This window comes from Eubalaena glacialis, chromosome 5 (assembly GCF_028564815.1).
Source record: "Eubalaena glacialis isolate mEubGla1 chromosome 5, mEubGla1.1.hap2.+ XY, whole genome shotgun sequence".
In the NCBI taxonomy this organism is placed as follows: Eukaryota; Metazoa; Chordata; class Mammalia; order Artiodactyla; family Balaenidae; genus Eubalaena; species Eubalaena glacialis.
Window position 1 is genome coordinate 74,015,563 of NC_083720.1, and position 17,900 is coordinate 74,033,462.

General features: G+C 37.3%; 1 protein-coding gene across 1 annotated transcript in view; it reads right to left on the bottom strand.

The window, feature by feature from the left end:
- Positions 1 to 17,900, bottom strand: part of FRYL (FRY like transcription coactivator) — a 242,080-nt gene that overhangs the window by 215,390 nt on the left and 8,790 nt on the right. The window lies entirely within an intron of this gene.

Consider the following 17,900-nt stretch of genomic DNA (forward strand, 5'->3'; position numbering starts at 1 on the left):
CCCATACTTGTGAGTTTTTATCTCCAAGAGCTCCACCTGGTTCTCATAGTGACTATCAAAGAAAAATCCCCTCAAGTTTCTGGCAGGGGGAGGGGAAAAATATTTTGAAATACTCCAAAGCATTCTGTTCTTCTTAACAAAGTCTGCCCTCAGGAGAAATTAAGAAACTGTTTAACCAGAGCCTAACTGAGCTAGGAGAAGGGAAATACCCAACCCCAGCTCCCTCTGGCCATCCTGTGCCACCTAAGGTAGGGAAGAAAACTGAGAAGCACTTGTGAAATCCACAGTCTGGAGGCAAAGGCTGACCCCCCACACACACACCTCACCACCACTTTACTGAGAGCCTACTTAAATCAGTCTCTTTCACTTGGTACTGTAAGTCCATGTCCAGCTACCAAGAAAATATTACAAGGCATGCTAAAAGGAAAACAAAACAAAACAAAAACAGTGTGAAGAGACAGAGCAAGCATCATAACCAAACTCAGATAAGGCAGGATGTTGGAGTTCCCAGACTGGGAATTCAAAACAACCATGATTAATATGGTATCTAATGGATAAAGTAGAAAGAAAGCATGCAAGAAAAGATGGGCAATGTAAGCAGAGAGAAGGAAATTCTAAGAGTCAAAAAGAAACAGTAGTGATCCAAAACACTATAACTGAAATAAAGAGAGCCATTGATGGGCTAAAGAAAGAATATCTGAGCTTGAGGCTATATCAATAGAAACCTGAAAAGAAAGAGAACACTGAAGAGCAAAGAGAAAAAAGACTGAAGAAAAAAAAAAAAAGAATATTCAAGAACTGTGGGATAACTACAAAAGATCTAACATACATGTAATAAGAATACGAGAAGAAAGAAAGAAACAGAATATTTGAAACAATAATGACTGAGAATTTCCCCAAACTAATATCAGATACCAAAACCACAGATCCAGGAAGGTCGGAAAACACCAAGCAGGATAAATGCCAAACAAACAAAAAAACAAAAACACACACCCAGGATATCCTGTTCAAAATCAAAGATAAATTTAAAAATCCTGGAAGAGGCCAGAGGAGAAAAAATAAATAAACCTTACCTGTTGGGGAACAAAGATAAGAATTACACCCACCTTCTTCCGAGAAACCATGCAAGCAAGAAGAGAGAGGAGTGAAATATTTCAAATGTTGATAGAAACAAACAAACAAACGGAGAATTCTGTACCCTGCAAAGTTACCCTTCCAAAGTGAAAGAGAATAAAAACTTTCTTAAACAAAAGTTGAGAGAATTTGTTGCCAATAGACCTGCCTTGCAAAATATGTTAAAAAAAAGTTCTTTAGAGAGAAGGAAAATGATACAGGTCAGAAAATCAGATCTACATAAAGAAAGGAAGGCATTGAAGAAAGAAGAGAATGTAAAATACAAACTTTTACAATTTTTAGTCTTAATTGATCTAATAGACAACAATTTGTTCAAAATAATAATAGCAACAATGAATTCAATTATGTATGCCTATAAGTGAAATGAAGGACAGCACTGATATAAGGGAAGGGAGGGAAGAATTACAATTATTTTACTATAAGGCACTCACTCTATTCATGAAGCAGTATAGTATTATTTGAAAGTGGACTTGAATTAGTTGTAAATAGATATTGGAAACTACAGGGCAATGACTAAAAACAGTTTAAAAAGAAGTATAATTGATATGCTAACAAAGGAGACAAACAGAATTAGATGAAATACTCAAAACCATAAAAGGCAGAAAAAGACTGGAAGGAAAAAAAAAAGAAAAGAAAAGAAACAAAGAACAAGGGCAACAAACAGAAAACAAATATGATAGAAATTAATCCAATTGTGTCAATTATCACTTTGAACATCACTGGTCTGAATGAATCAATTAAAAGACAGAGATTGTCAAAGTGGATCAAAAACTAAGACCCACCAGAAACCCACTTTAAATAAACAGACACAAAGATTAAAAGTAAATGGATGGAAAAAGATTTACCATGCTAACACTAATAAAAGGAAAGACAGAGTAGCCATTCTCATTTCATACAGAGCAGACTTAAAAGGAAAGAAAGTTATGAGGGATAAAGAGGGGCATTAGAGAATGATAAAGAGGTCAGTTCTCCAAGAAGACATTAACAATCCTCAACATGTATCTACCTAACAAGAGAACTAAGTACGTGAAGCAAAAACTGATAGAAATATAAGGAGAAATAGATGAATCCACTATTATAGTTGGGGACTTCAACACCCCTCTATAAGAAATGGACTGGTATAGCAGTCAGAAAATCAATAAGGACATAGTCGAACTCAACAACACCATCAATCAACTGGTTATAATTGACATCTATAGACTACTTCAGCAACAGCAGAATACACATTCTTTTCAAGCTCACATAGAACATTCACCAAACAAATTTAAAAGAATAGAAATCACACAGCATCTACTCTCAGACCACAATGAAATGAAGCTCAAAATCAATGACAGAAAGATAGAAAAAAATCTCAAAACACATGGAGATTAAACAACACTTCTAAATAACACATGGGTCAAAGAAGAAATCTCAAGAAAAATTTTTTAAATATTTTGACTGAATGAAAATGAAAACACAACTACCAAAATTTGTGGGATACAGCCAAAAAAAAAAAAAAAATCCTTAGAGGGAATTTATAGCAATGAATGCATATATTAGAAAAGGAGATCTGAAAATCAATAAACTAAGTTTCCATTTTAAAAACCTAGAAAGAGCAACTAAATGCAAAGTAAAGAGAAGAAAAGAAATAATAATAATTCGGGCAGAAATCAATGAAATGGAAAACATGAAATTAATAGAGAAAAATCAATGAAACCAAAAGTTGGTTCTTTGAAAAAAAATCAGTAAAATCCATAAACCTCTAGCCAGGCTAACTAAGGAAAAAAAGAGAAAAGACACAAATTACTAATATCAGATATAAAAAACAGACATCACTACAGATCCCATGAACATTTAAAAGAATGAAGAAATACTATGAACAACTCTATGTCCACCAATTTGAGAACCTAGATGAAATGGACCAATTCTTTGAAAGACACGCAAAGAAAACTGCAAAAACTCACACAAGAAGAAACAGACAATCTAACTAGGCCTGTATCTATTAAAGAAATTGAATCAGTAATTAATAACATTCCAAAATAGAAAGCACCAGACCCTTTACAAAAATTAACTTAAAAGGTGTCATAAACCTAAATGTAAAATGCAAAACTATAAAACTCTTAATAGATAACATTAGTACAAACCTAGATGACCTTGAGTATGGCAATGATGTTTTAGATATAACACCATAAGCACAATCCATGACAGAACTAATAAGGATATTGATCAGCTGGACTTCATTAAAATAAAAACTTCTGCTCTGCAAAAGACAGTATCAAAAGAATAAGAAGACAAGCTACAGACTGGGAGAAAATATTGATATTTGCAAAACGCATGTCTAATAAAGGGTTGTTTAAAAAAAAAAAATACAAAGAACTCTTAAAACTCAACAAAAAGAAAAGAACCGGATTTAAAAAAGGACCAACTCCCGGGCTTCCCTGGTGACGCAGTGGTTAAGAATCCTCCTGCCAATGCAGGGGACACAGGTCCTAGCCCTGGTCCAGGAAGATCCCACATGCCGCAGAGCAACAAAGCCCGTGCGCCACAACTACTGAGCCTGCGCCCTAGAGCCCACAAGCTACAACTACTGAAGCCCACGTGCCTAGAGCCTGTGCTCAACAACAAGAGAAGCCACCGCAATGAGAAGCCCGCGTACCGCAACGAAGAGTAGCCCCCACTCACCACAACTAAAGAAAAGCCCGCATGCAGCAATGAAGACCCAACGCAGCCAAAAATAAATAAAATAAATTTTAAAAATTAAAAAATAAATAAAATAAAAATAAAAATGATCCACCTCCCAACAGTGCACCCTAAGGGGACTCAGGATGGGAAAGAACAGAATACTGGCCCTAGACAGCTAAGGTGCATATCAAAGGAATGATTTCAATGAGCCCAGACTCTAGCATCTTCCCGTACACAAAAAAGTGCTAAGTCACAGGTGTAGAAAGCAAACTTATGGTTAGCAGGGGGGAAAGTAGGGGTGTGTGGGGAGGGATAAATTGGGAGATTGGGATTGACATCTACACACTACCACATATAAAACAGATAACTAATAAGGACCTACTGTATAGCACAGGGAACTCTTCTCAACACTCTGTAATGACCTATATGGAAAAAGAATCTAAAAAAGAGTGGATATATGTATATGTATAACTGACACACTTTGCTGTACAGCAGAAACGAATGCAACATTGTAAATCAACTATACTCTAATAAAAATTTAAAAAAAAATTTTTTAAAAATGGGCCAAAGACCTTAACAGACATCTCACCAGAAAAGATATTCAGATAGCAAATAAGCATAGAAAAGATGTTCCATAGCGTATATCATCAGGGAAATGCAAATTTAAACAACAGTGAGATACCACTGCACACCTATTAGAATGGCCAATTCCAGAACAATGACGATACCAACTGCTGGAGAGGATGTAGAGGAACAAGAACTCTGATACACTGCTGGTAAAAACGCAAAGCGACACAGTCACTTTGGAAAACAGTTGGCAGTTTCTTACAAAACTAAACATACTTTTACCTTACGACTCAGCAGCTGGTGCTCTTTGGTATTCACCCAAGTTGAAGCCATGTCCATGCAAAAACCTGCACATGGATGTTTACAGCAGCTTTATTCATAATTGCCAACCAAGATGTCCTCCAGTAGGTGCATGGATAAACTGTGGTACATCCAAACAGTGGAATATTATTCAGCACTAAAAAGAAATGAACTATCAAGCCATGAGAGGACATGGAGAAATGTTAAATGCATAATGCTAAAGTGAAGGAAGCCAATCTGAAAAAGCTACATATTGTACATACTGACACTCTGGAAAAGGCAAAACTATGGTGACAGTAAAAAAAAAAATCAGTGGTTGCCGGGGAGGGGTGGGAGGATGATTAGGCAGAGCACAGAGGATTTTTAGGGCAGGGAAAGTACTCTGTGTGATACTATAATGGTGGATATATGTCATTACACATCTGTCCAAACCCTACAATGTACAATACCAAAAGTGAGCCATAATGTAAACTATGGACTTCAGGTGATTATGATGTGTCAGTGTAGACTCATCAGTGGTAACAAATACACCACCCTGATGGGGGGTGTTGTTAATATGAGAGGCTGTGCATGAATGGGAGAAGGACTCTATGGGAAATCTCTGTACTTTCCTCTCAATTTGGCTGTGAACCTAAAACTGCTCTCTGAAAAAAAGTCTTTATAAAAAATAAAGTCTACAGGGACTTCCCTGGTGGTGCAGTGGTTAAGAATCCGCCTGCCAATGAAGGGGACACAGGTTCGAGCCCTGGTCCAGGAAGATCCCACGTGCAGCGGAGCAACTAAGCCCGTGCGCCACAACTACTGAGCCTGCGCTCTAGAGCCCACGAGCCAAAACTACTGAGCCCGTGTGCCACAACTACTGAAGCTTGTGTACCTAGAGCCCGTTTTCTGCAACAAGAGAAGCCACCGCAATGAGAAGCCCACGCACTGCAACGAAGAGTGGCCCCCGCTCGCCGCAACTAGAGAAAGCCCGTGTGCAGCAACGAAGACCCAACACAGCCATAAATAAATAAATTTATAAAAAATAAAGTCTATTAAAAAGGCTTTTTTTTAATTAAAAAAAAGAAAACCTTGTCTTATGTGATCTGACTCTAATTCCAATTATTTCTACAAATCTTAAAAATTACGTTTTCTGCTTTGGTTGACATTAAAACAAAAATAGTTTGAAAATTTTTAAATGACATATGTATTGCTATATCAAAGACAATGCCACAATTTTGACTTATTATAAACCAGTCTTCCCATTAAAATTAACTTTTGAAAATAAAAAGCTCAATTTTTTAAAGCAAATATTTGGATTTTATTCTTGGATAGGGCATATAATTTTACACAAAAACAAAAACTCGACTTTATAGAAATCTTTGCAGAGACTGGTTTTATATGGCCTGTGATGGAAATCAATTTACAATACAGTAAGTTGTATAAAATTTTTAAAGCGTGTGTTTATAGGCATTTTTCATGTAAGAGGTCCATAGCTTTCATTAGATTCTCAAAGGGGGCCATCATTCAGACGAGGTTGAGAATGGCAAGTTTTTAGGTATCAGTTAAACCAAGACATTCACCCACTATTTAACACTGAGGCTTCTACTATAATTAATCATGAAACCCTCTCTGACCCCCATCCTGTATCTGTTCCCCCTTCCAAGAACATAAAAGGAAAATAATTTATTGTCACCCAAGTATTTAGGGAAGTACTAGGGAACACCGTAAGAGTTCATTATTAGATGAAAGAGGACGATCGGAAGTCAATTAAATCACCCCAATAATCTTTTTTTTTTTAAAGGATACATTCACATATGGTTAATGGGATCCTGGAAAATAATTGGGCTACACGCATCAAGACATTAAAATGGCCATAACCTGTAAGTTAATAAAGGGGAATTTACCAAAAAGATATAATCTAAAATCAAGTTTAAAAAAATACATGCAGAAAGATGCTTAACTGCATACAGTTAAGAACACAGGCTCCAGAGCCAGCTTGCAAGGACTCACTTACGAGCTAAGCAGCATGAAGCAAGTCTCTTAACCTCTGTTTCCACCCTTATTTTTAAAAGGGATAATAAAAATACCTATTTCAAGAAGGTTTCATGAAGATTAAATGAATATACGTCAAATGCTCAGTGTACAATAAGCCCTCTGTAATTGTGTGCACACTTAAACCTACTAAGCATCAACCATGTGTCAGGCACTGTCCTAGGCAGTTGAGATACATCAATGAACAAAAGAGAAGAATCCTGCCCTTCTTAGAGCTTACATGCTAACAAGGGAAGACAATAGACAATGGAAATAATAAGTAAATTATGAGGCATAAAAAGATGAGAGAAGCTATGGGGGGAAGAAAGGAAAAAGAAAAAGTAGAGAAGAATCACGGACTGGCAAGTGCCAGAGGTGGCAGGCATTGCAATTTTTAAATAGTCAGAGTACATCTCATTAAAAAGGTGACATTTAAACAAAGATCTGAAAACTCAGCCAGGTAGCTATCAGGAGTAAGCATATTCCAGCCACGGGAAGAGCAATCACAAAGGCCCTAAGGCGGGAACATGGCTGGTACATTAGAGCAAGAACAAGGATGATTACAGCAGATGAGTAAGGGAAAGAATAATAGGAAAAAAGGATTAGAGCGGTAACGAGGGACCAACTCAGGTAAGGCCTGTAGGCAGCTGTGCTCTGGGGAGCCACTGCACGGTTTGCAGAAGAGTAACATGACTGTCATACATTTGAAAAGATTGCTCTGGCTACCATGCTGAGAACAGAGTACAGGGGAGAACCACTGATGCCGGGGAACTCTCACTACGAGGCTACTTGTGACTGAAGTGTTAGCAAAACCCTTGTCTTTGAGCCTGAGAAATTGCTCTTGGATTCAGTTCATCTTCTAGCTCTGTTCCCCTGGAAACCATACAGGCAGAATGTCAGCTGTGTTACTAGGCAACGTTGCTTATGGTAAAAATGACTATTGGTAAGTTGCTTCGGACCAAGAGAAACAATAAATACCTGGTGAGTGGCTGTAACTGTGGGCTTCCCTTACTATGGTGACTCCTATAATTCGGCACATACCTTGTAAGGATCCTGGAAGCTATGCTCATGGGTTGTTACACAAGATAATGTCTCTTGTGGAACATGGGGCTCCTAAGCAAAGTTAGTTACATATCCATCATGTGAGCCTCATTACTCTTACTTAAGCTTCACTTGGAAGAGGGGAGAGGCACAGAGAATGGTTCCAGCTGTTCTCTTTGTAGATTGCTACAAGGACTCCTACCAAAGAGAGTATCTGATTCTTCTCTGCTGGTAAGCTGTGTTTCCTGTCCCATATCCTCTTAAGTAAATCTGATGTTAAATGTGGCCTATGGCAATCCAAACATCTGTCTAGTTGAACCCTAAGAAAATTCCCTGGGTAGCCACTGCTCTGTTGTGGTAACCCAGGCAAGAAATGGCAGTGACTTGGACCAGGATGGTAGTGGTGTCAATAGGAAACAGTAGTAAGATTGCAAATATAATTTGAAGGGGGAGCTTTTAGGATCTTCTAATGAATAGGATGTGGGATGTCCATATTCTATGTGCATACAATAAAGTTAGGGATAATGGCAAGATTTTTTGGCCTGAGCAACTGGAAAGATGCAGCAAAAAAATGGGGTTGGGGAGCACTGAAGATCAGGAATTCAATTTTAAGCAAGTTAATTTTTGAGTTGAGGGTCATTCATCATCTTGCTTTCTTCTCAATGACCCAAAATGGCTGCAGCAGCTCCATGTATCATGAGCTCATGTGACCACATCCAAAAGAAGGGGTGTGCCTTCATAAATTGAAGGAAACCAGACTCCCAGAGGACTTCCTTTATATGTCACCATGCCTGAACCAATCACTGGCAAGGAGAATGAAACTAACACTATTGACTTTAGGTTGCTTTACAAACTGCCCCCTTTGGGTTGGGGAGGAGCCCGTGAAGCAGATGAACCCTAAATACCTGAACAAAACTAGTCTTAAGAAAGAGAAGAATGACTAATAGGTGCAGTGTCTGTCAAAGGTATTGTCAAGGGCTTTGAATGAACCATCCACACTGATGTTAACATCACCCAGAAAAAAAGGTCAGTAATAAAGTACAGGTATAAAATAAAACAGGGAGCCAGATAATGAATAATGAATGAATAAAACAAGTGACCTACCCTCTGTTCCATGAAAGAGACACCTAGATAAATCCTGTGAAATTTCATAGCCAAAAATTATTCTAAATGATTTGAGGAAAAAACAATTAAGAATCTGACTAAAATCAAACTCTCAATTGTAGAAGACAGAGCAATGTCTTGAAAACTTCCAGAATTAAGTAATTTTGACCTAGACTTTTACATCCAAATGATCAACCAAGTGAGAAGGCAGAATAAAGACAGTTTCAGACATGTAAGAACATTACTTGAGGGCGTTCTTTAGCAAGCAAGAATGAAAACCAATAAAGTGGATGTGAGCACACAAGAAACAGTGGAAATGATCCAAGAGTGAAATGAAAAAGAAATCCCAAAATGGCAGGTGTACAGCAGGACTAAACTATAATTCATCCTATTAATACAGAAAATTAGTGAACTCCATGAAAGGAAGAAAGGAATGGATTCTGTTCCAAAGACAGAATAACTAAGAAGCTGGTTTCACGACAGGAATGCATGTGTTTTTTTTCTTAACAACAACAACAACAAAAAGATATGCAACAGAAAACTCCAGCAGAATGCTGTCTACCTACAGCTTTTCCTTCCTTATTCCTTGCTAAAGGAATCTAATCTTTTTTTTTCTTTTCTTCTTTTTTCTTTTTTTTTTCTTTTTTTTAAGGTATCAGGTGAGAAGCACAGGATTAGGGAAGGCAGACTCTCGCCCAGACCCATGGGATAAATCACTACAGGTCTAAACAAGCCCTGGAAATCCCATTCTCCTTTGCCAGCACCTGGCCTGAGCAACTGAGGTGAACGAGCAATTCAGTTTAAGCCAATGAGACTTACAGGAAAGTCATCTGGGGAGCTTCTTGAAAGACTTTCCTCCAACCAAGATAAAAAAGAGAGATCTGATGGTGGGGGGAAAGATTTGCCATAAAGAGCATTACTGGGGAACTGGTGAATTTGAACATGGACTGTATGTTAGATAATAGTACTGTGTTGTGGTAGACACGGAAATCTACCACTCACATCCAAAAGACTCACTACCAGGAGTGAGGAGTGTGAGGAGTGTGGTTAAGCTGTTAGTTTCATCAGAGTTAGCTTCAGCCTTCAAGAGAGGGTCTCGATATTCTCCAGACAGCTCCCAGCCCATAAATGAAAAACGCAAGTTACAGGCCAAGCAATTTCTGCCCAACATGGAACTCCCCTAGTGGACAGTCTTAACTCCAGATGTGTTCCTTGTGCTGGCAGACAGGGTGTCATCACAATCTGACAGCTCCACCTGTCCAATCCTGCTTCCTTCTTCCACTTTTGTAAATACAATCCTAATTCCGGCTCAGCATCTGCTCCCCAGAGATCTCAACCTGTGACAATTACATTTCCTGAATTTAATCATTGTTCCATGATCACACCTTTTCTTATGTGATACGTGATGAAGTATTTAAGGGTAAAGAATCATGATCTCTGCAACTTTCTCTCAAAAGATTCACCAAAATAAAGACAACTGCATCTAGATTTATAGAAACAAAAGATAAAAAAAAGGAAAAAGCAAATATAGCAAAATGTTTGTAACTGATGATCTAGGTGAAAGTTAGACAGTTTATATTACTATTCTCACAACTTTTTTATGTTTTAAAATTTTTCAAAAATATATTTTAAAAGGGGGAAGATCCAAAAAAAAAAAAAAAAAAAAGAAGCACTCATCCTATCCCCTTCCTCCTGCCTTTTAGTAAGTGAAAAGAAGATGCTTGGAGTTACAGCAGCCACTGGCAATAAGAGAAAGGTCAGAACCACCAGATATGTCCCCTGTGGGTGGATATTCTGTAAAATGCTGCCAAAAACAACCAAAATGATACATCAGGAAAAACAAAAAAGCTATTCAAGGAAGTAATGGTTCAAGTGTGAAAACATATACATATGACATGATTTTGAGCAATTGATAAGATTATAGGAAAAGATAATCCATTCGTCTTTGATACTAGGAACATCATCCTTCTATTGGCATGGGATCATGACACTGGTGTGGAGAGAAGGAAATGTAACCATAAACTCACTACTCCATTCTGCAATTAATATTGGCATGGTAATTAAAAGATGTATGACCGATACAAAAACAAAGCACCAAAGATTTCATTAAGGTTACAGAACAGAATGTAAATGTTTACAACCTTGTAAGGATAAAAGGTACAGCTGATAGAAGTTGGGAGATGGAATGGGGGAGGGCAAAAGGCAAAAGGAAAAGCAGTGAACGAGTAGGATTTCAATTTTTGATTCCCATACGACTAGAAATCGCTAAACATATTCCACTTGACTCATTTTTTAACAGTTTTTATTGAGATAATTCACTTACCATAAAACTCATCAATTTACTCATCATTTTTAATTAGGATATTTGCCTTTTTATTATTGAGTTGTTAAGAGTTCTTTATACATCCTAGATACAAGACTTGCAAATATTTTCTCCCATTTTGTGGGTTGTCTTTTCACTTTCTTGATGGTATCCTTTGAGGCACAAACGTTTTTAATTTTGATGAAGTCCAATTTACCTATCTTTTGTTGCTTGTGCTTTTAGTGTCATATCTAAGAAGGCTTTGCCTAACCCAGGTCACTAAGATTTATTCATATTTTCTTTGAAGAATGTTATAATTTTAGCTGTTACATTTAGATCTGTGATCCATTTTTAGTTAATTTTTGTGCATGGTGTGAGGAAGGGGTTCAAATTCATTTTGCATGGGGATCTCCAGATGGCTCAACACTGCTGAAAAAGCTGTTCTTTCCCTATTGAATTGTCTTGGCACCTTTGTCAAATTTTTTAAAAACTTGATTGATCATAGGGTTTATTTCTGGACTCTCAATACTATCCAACTGATTTATATGTACTGACACTTTTTTAAAATTAAGCTAAAAGCCACATGATATAAAATTAACCTTTTTAAGTGTACAAATCAATGGCATTTAGTATATTCACAATGTTTTGCAACCAACAACACCTCTACCTAGTTCCATGATGAAATGAAAAACATTTTCATCACCCCCAAAGGAAACCCATACCCATCAAGCAGTCACTCCCCATTCCCCATGCCCCTGGCAGCCACCGAACTGATTTATGTCTCTATGGATTTACCTGTCCTAGATATTTCATATCAATGGACTCATACAATATGTGATCATTTGTGTCCAGCTTCATTCACTAATCATAACGTTTGAGGTTCATGCACTTTGAAGCATTTATCAGTGCTTCATTTTTATGGTTGAATAATATTCCATTGTACACATATACCACATTTTGGTTATCCATTCACCAGTTGATTACATTTGGGTTGTTTCTACCTTTTAGCTAAAGTAAACTGCTATGTAAGCACCGCCATGAACACTCATTACAAATATTTCTTTGAATACCTGTTTTCAATTCTTTTGGGTACGTACACAGGAACAGAACATGTGGGTCATATCATAATTTTTGGTTTAACTGTTTGTGGTCAAACTGTTTTCCACAGTAGCTGTACCATCATAAACTCCTACCAACAATGTACAAGTGTTCCAATTTCTCCACATCCTCGCCAACACTTGTTATTTTCTGTTTTCTGACTCGTCAAATGTCACATCCAGAACTCAACACAATACTCCAGGTATAATCTGGACAGTACAATATAAAGTAAGACTGATACCTTTCCTCTTCTGAACCTCCTCCCCCAGTAGTCCAGATGACGATTCTATGAAGCCTTTCTTATAGTTGCAGTACATTTTATATCTATACTGAGTTTATCAGAGCAATTAAAATACCTAAGTTGTTTGTACTCAACCACATCTCCCTTACCCCTATAATTATGCAGCTGTTTTCTGAACTCATATACAGGACTTCACATCAAGCTCCATTAAGTTATCATGTTAGCCTTAGCCCACCATTTCAGTCAGAAATATTATTTTCAAAAGTCAACCCTAAAAAATTCATTTCATCCAAAAATTTGATAAGCATGGTATCAATGCTTTCATTCACATCATTACAAAAATATGGACAGCAACTTTCAGCATGTCACTAGAAATTTTTGTCCAGCTGTCATCAATTCATTATTAATTTTTAGAGGTGCTACTCAACCAATCACATTTCCACCTAATTTTATGGCCATCCAGCCCACAGCCTCCCCCTGTCAACAGAGAGAAATCTTATAAAATGTTTGGCTGAAATCCAGTTATACTGTACCTTCTGCATTCTCTTGACCCACAGTCCAATAATCTTATCTAAAAAGTAAGGTTAGTCTAACATAATTATCTTTAGCAAGCCCATGTAATACTTTTCCTTCAAAAATGTAATCATGGTCAATGTTTTTAGCACTTATAACACGATGAACTCAGATTAGATCATACTAGGTTTCCAATCATATTTTGAGATTTAAACATTAAAATACAATGAAAAAACAATATGTATCACTCAAGGCAATACGTATCACTCAGGCAACACAGGGAATACAGATATCTCAGGTGTTATACTTCACATTATCAAGACAAATATGTCATCAATTTACTGTAGTTTGCATTTACAAGTTTGTAAAATTCTACAAGAGTCTCTCCTCCACCATAAAAAGTTCAATAGGAAAAATATATTTCTCCCATGTGTTCACAAAAAATAATAAAATAATAAATAAAATAATAATTAAACTAGTAAACTTTAAGTTTTGTGTTTCTAATAACATAGATTATTTTGTTGGAACCAATTTCCCCAATACCTTTAAGAGCACATTCCTAGCTCAAAAATCTCTTTCACAAAGCCTTCAGAGGTTGTTCCATTCTAAAATAGCTGCTCTCTGCTTTGCTCTTTCATGATACCTACTACTATCCCTACCACTCACTTTGGCACTCAGTCATCTGATGCTTGGCAGTTAACTGTTGTTAACTGTTTGATTATTATCTACAATAGGGTCCTGCCACATTCTTTTCTAACTTCATCACGACCAACATAGAAAAGGTAAGCACTCGAATTCTTTTATTAATTTATATTGCATATATTATAAACCTATAAAGAACTAAAGTGAAATTGATAAATCTGAAGACATTTTAGGATCTCCTGGTTCTTCTCTTTCTGAAAAGGGAAAACCAGGTACACAGAACGAGATGTTGAAATAGACGAGGGTAAAATTCAGCAGGCTGTGTTAAGAAAGAATGTTTACTCCTAAAATGTATTAAGTAAGCACTGTATCAGTTTGCTATTGTTGCAATCACAAATTACCATAAATTTAGTGGTAATGAATATATGTCTTACAGTTCCGGAAGTCAGAAGTCCAAAACAGGTCTCACCGGGCTAAAATCAAAGTGTCAGTAGAGCTGCATTCCTGTCTGGAAGCTCTAAGGAGAATCCATTTTCTTGCCTTTACTGGTTTATAGAAGCTGCCCACATTCCTCGGCTCACGGCCGCCTTCTATCTTCAGTGCCAGCAATGCCCGGTCAATTCCTTCTCATGATGCCATCTCTCTGGTTCTGACTCTGCTGCCTCCTGCTTCTTTTAAAGGCCCTTGTGATTACACTAGGCCCACCTGTTTCTAAAGCCCTCATAACTCTATTTATGGGGGGGGAGGGGAGGGGGTAAAGGGAAATGTACAAAAAGTAAGGCTTTTCTTGCCCCCTACATCAACAAAAACCATCTCTCCTTTCATCACTTTATATTAGAGATCTCTGTACATGATTTTGTTTAAACAAAAGGTTTTTAAATCTCTACAAACCATGCTACATTCCACTTCGGCTTTGGCATATGAAGAGAGGTCATTAGTTAAGAAACAAAACTAAAACTATGTGAAAATGTGACATATCGGATGTGAAAATCCAACACATTTATGTATCTCTGAATCATCTTTTACCTATTTTAAATGAATTACAGAGTTTAAGTTTGTAGATTCCTTCCCCATTTGTACAATTTTAGGTTCTAGAGTTGAACATATAAATTATTTTTATAACTATTTCAAGCATTCAAATAAATCCCCCAAGATGTAATATACTGGATTGCAAATATCAACAGTTTACTATGTCTTGACATGTATAGCACATTATTTTTCAGGAAACCATCAGCCATATGGGAACATATCTTCTTAAAAAAAAAAATTATTGGGGTGATATAATTGACTTCCAGGTGTCTCTTCTCATCTAATAATGACCTCTTATGATGTTCCTTGGCCCTTCCCTAAACACTTGGGTAACAATAATTTTCTTTTTATGTCCTGAAAAAAGTCTACAGATACAGGATGGAGATCAGGGAAGGGATCTGTGACTGACGGCAGAAGCCTTGGTGTTAAATGTCTGGCAAATATCTTGATTGAACTTATACCTCTAGAGCAGCCGTTTTTAATCTTTCCTGGGTCATGGCCTCTGTTTTGAGAATCTGATGAACCTACAGAATTCTCACTAGAAAAATGCACATGAACACATACTCAAAAATTTTTAATATAACTTATTTTATTGTATTTTAAATTGACTGCCATTACAGACCATATAAAACCAGTCTTTGCAAAGATATCTGTATGTCTCAGTTTTTGGTTTTATGCCAAAATTTGTTACACCCAGGAATAAAATTCAAAGTATGCAATAAAACAAACCAAACTTTAATTATTTTCAACAAATAGAAACCAAAGTACTGCTGGCTGCTGGCTGGAGTGCCTCTGATACCAAAGCACAGTTCTAGGAGAAAATCCACTTCTTTCACAGAATTCTCCAGGGAGAGCTGGGGAAAACAGGTGTAAGAGAGAAAGCTCAGGTCCAGACAGTAAGAGAATAATGTTGACTGAATTTAATGAGTGTTCCCCAAAACAGTAACATTTTATACTTGTATATATTTATAAAAAAAGGAAAAATATGGCTTCAAAAATTGCGAGACATTTAAGAATAAACTTTAAATATTTGGGAAAAAAATCATACCAGACCTGCTATGTTCCTACTACTTAGTCATGCAAAATGTATTAAGTTCAAAGTGGAGTAAATGCAAGCCTCAAAAGAAGGGTTCTCAAGCCAATAAGGTAAAAAGAAAATACTTGAAGACAGTACATATGTGTTATCTTAAATTTGAAATTTGAGGTTTACTAATATTCAATGTGTCAGACTGACACCAGCACCTGCTCTTGGTCCTGCATCAGGCTGCTTCCGTCTTACAGCATTTACGTGAACTATGCTGGACACCACAGATTGGCGCACTTGACCTCCCGCCTACCTATGAGCAATTAGAAAGGAGCCTTTTTAGTTGTTTGGGGGGCAAGCACAGTTGTGGGAATATGAGATTTCTCTATAGCATAACTCCAGAGTCCATCCCCCAGCTTCTTGGGTGACGAGAAGTGGGGCGCCAGGAGCACCAGCAGCAAAGGTGTCTTGATCTGACTTCCTAATCCAGGGTTGCAAGTTGGGGTCTGTCCTGCAGTTTTCAGAGTATCTAGAGGCAAATGCAGCAGTGGCAGAGGTTGCACGAGGTCTGGATTCCAGCAGGGCTCCCAGGGTGGCCTCTGAGCTGCCCTGGTTAGTTACCTCTGGATTGACCCCCTAAAACCTGCTGTTAGGCCCTTCTAACAATTCTGTAAGCACCTAATACCTTGTATGAAATCTCTTCTAGCTTAAAATATTCAGAAGGGTTTCTGTTTGTGACGCTGACTACACACACAGTATTGCAGTAGATAAAAGTCTCCTAAGGGAGAGGTAGCAGTTTCACACCCTGGAGGGGTTGTCTGTGATGTCCTCACCTGTTCACTTTCAGCAGATCACAACATGCTGCAGCCCGCATGGGCCCAAGTAAGTAGATCTGCAGATCTCAGTAGAATTATGATATCACTCATGGATGGATTTTTAAGATTTTTGCAAAGAAAGGCAGATTAAACGTAATATTAATAAAGCAAAATACAAGCAAGCAACAAGAAAATGGGAGAGCTGACAACTGCGTGTTACCAATACCAGTGCTTTATTAAAAGCTGTAAGGTAAAAATGTGATTATCTTGTAAAACATAATCTATAAAACTTTTAGAAGAAAACACAGGGGAAAAAAGTCTTTGAGACCTAGGACTAGGTGAACAGTCCATAGACATGACACCAAAAGAACAATCATAAAAGAAAAAACAATGATTAAATGCACTACATGAAAATTTAAAACTTTCTTGCCTCTGTAAAAAATCCCTGTTAAGAGGATGAAAAGACAAGCTGTGGATGGGAAGAAAATTTGTGCCAATCACATATCTAACAAAAGACTTATATCTAGAATATATAAAGAACTCTCAAAACTCAACAATGAAAAACCACCCAATTTGCTCATTAGGGAAACAATTAATTTGCCCACTAGGGAAAGGCAAATTGAAACTACAATGAGCTATCACTACACAACTATTAAAATGACTAAAATTTTTTAAAAACAGTGAAAATAACCAAATTCTGGCAAGCCTGTAGAGAAGCTGGCTCTTTCATACATTGCTGCTGGGAATATATAGCCAGTCTGGAAGATAGTCTGGCCATTTCTTGTAAAACTAAACATACACTTAGAATACAACCTAGCAATTACACTCTTGGGCACTTACACCAGAGAAATGAAAACTTATGTTCACACAAAAACCTATATACGAATGTGCACAGTAGCTTTATTTGTAACAGCCAAAAGCTGGAAACAACTCCTATGCTCTTCAACAGGTGAAGAGTTAGCAAACTGTGTACTGCTGTACATCCATACACTGAACCCCACTCAGCACTAAAAAGAAATGAACTACTGATACATACGACAGCTCGGATGGTTCTCTAGGGCACTGGGTTGGGTGAAGAAAGTCCATCTCAAAAGGTTACATACAGTATAATTCCATTTATGTAACATTCTCAAAATGACACAATTATAGAGATGGGGAACAAATTACAGGTTGCCAGTAAATAGGGATGGGGAGGGTGGGGAAGGAGGAGACCTTGAGCTGCGTGAGGGAGTTTCTTGGCAGTGATGGAACAGTACTGTATCTTGATTGTGGTGGTGGTTAAATGAATCCAGACATGAAATGTTATCAAATTGCATAGAACTATACACACACATACACATGAATGAGTGCATTAAAAAACATGAAATCTGAATATGGCTACTTAACAGTACTGTACCAATGTTAGTTCCCTGGTTT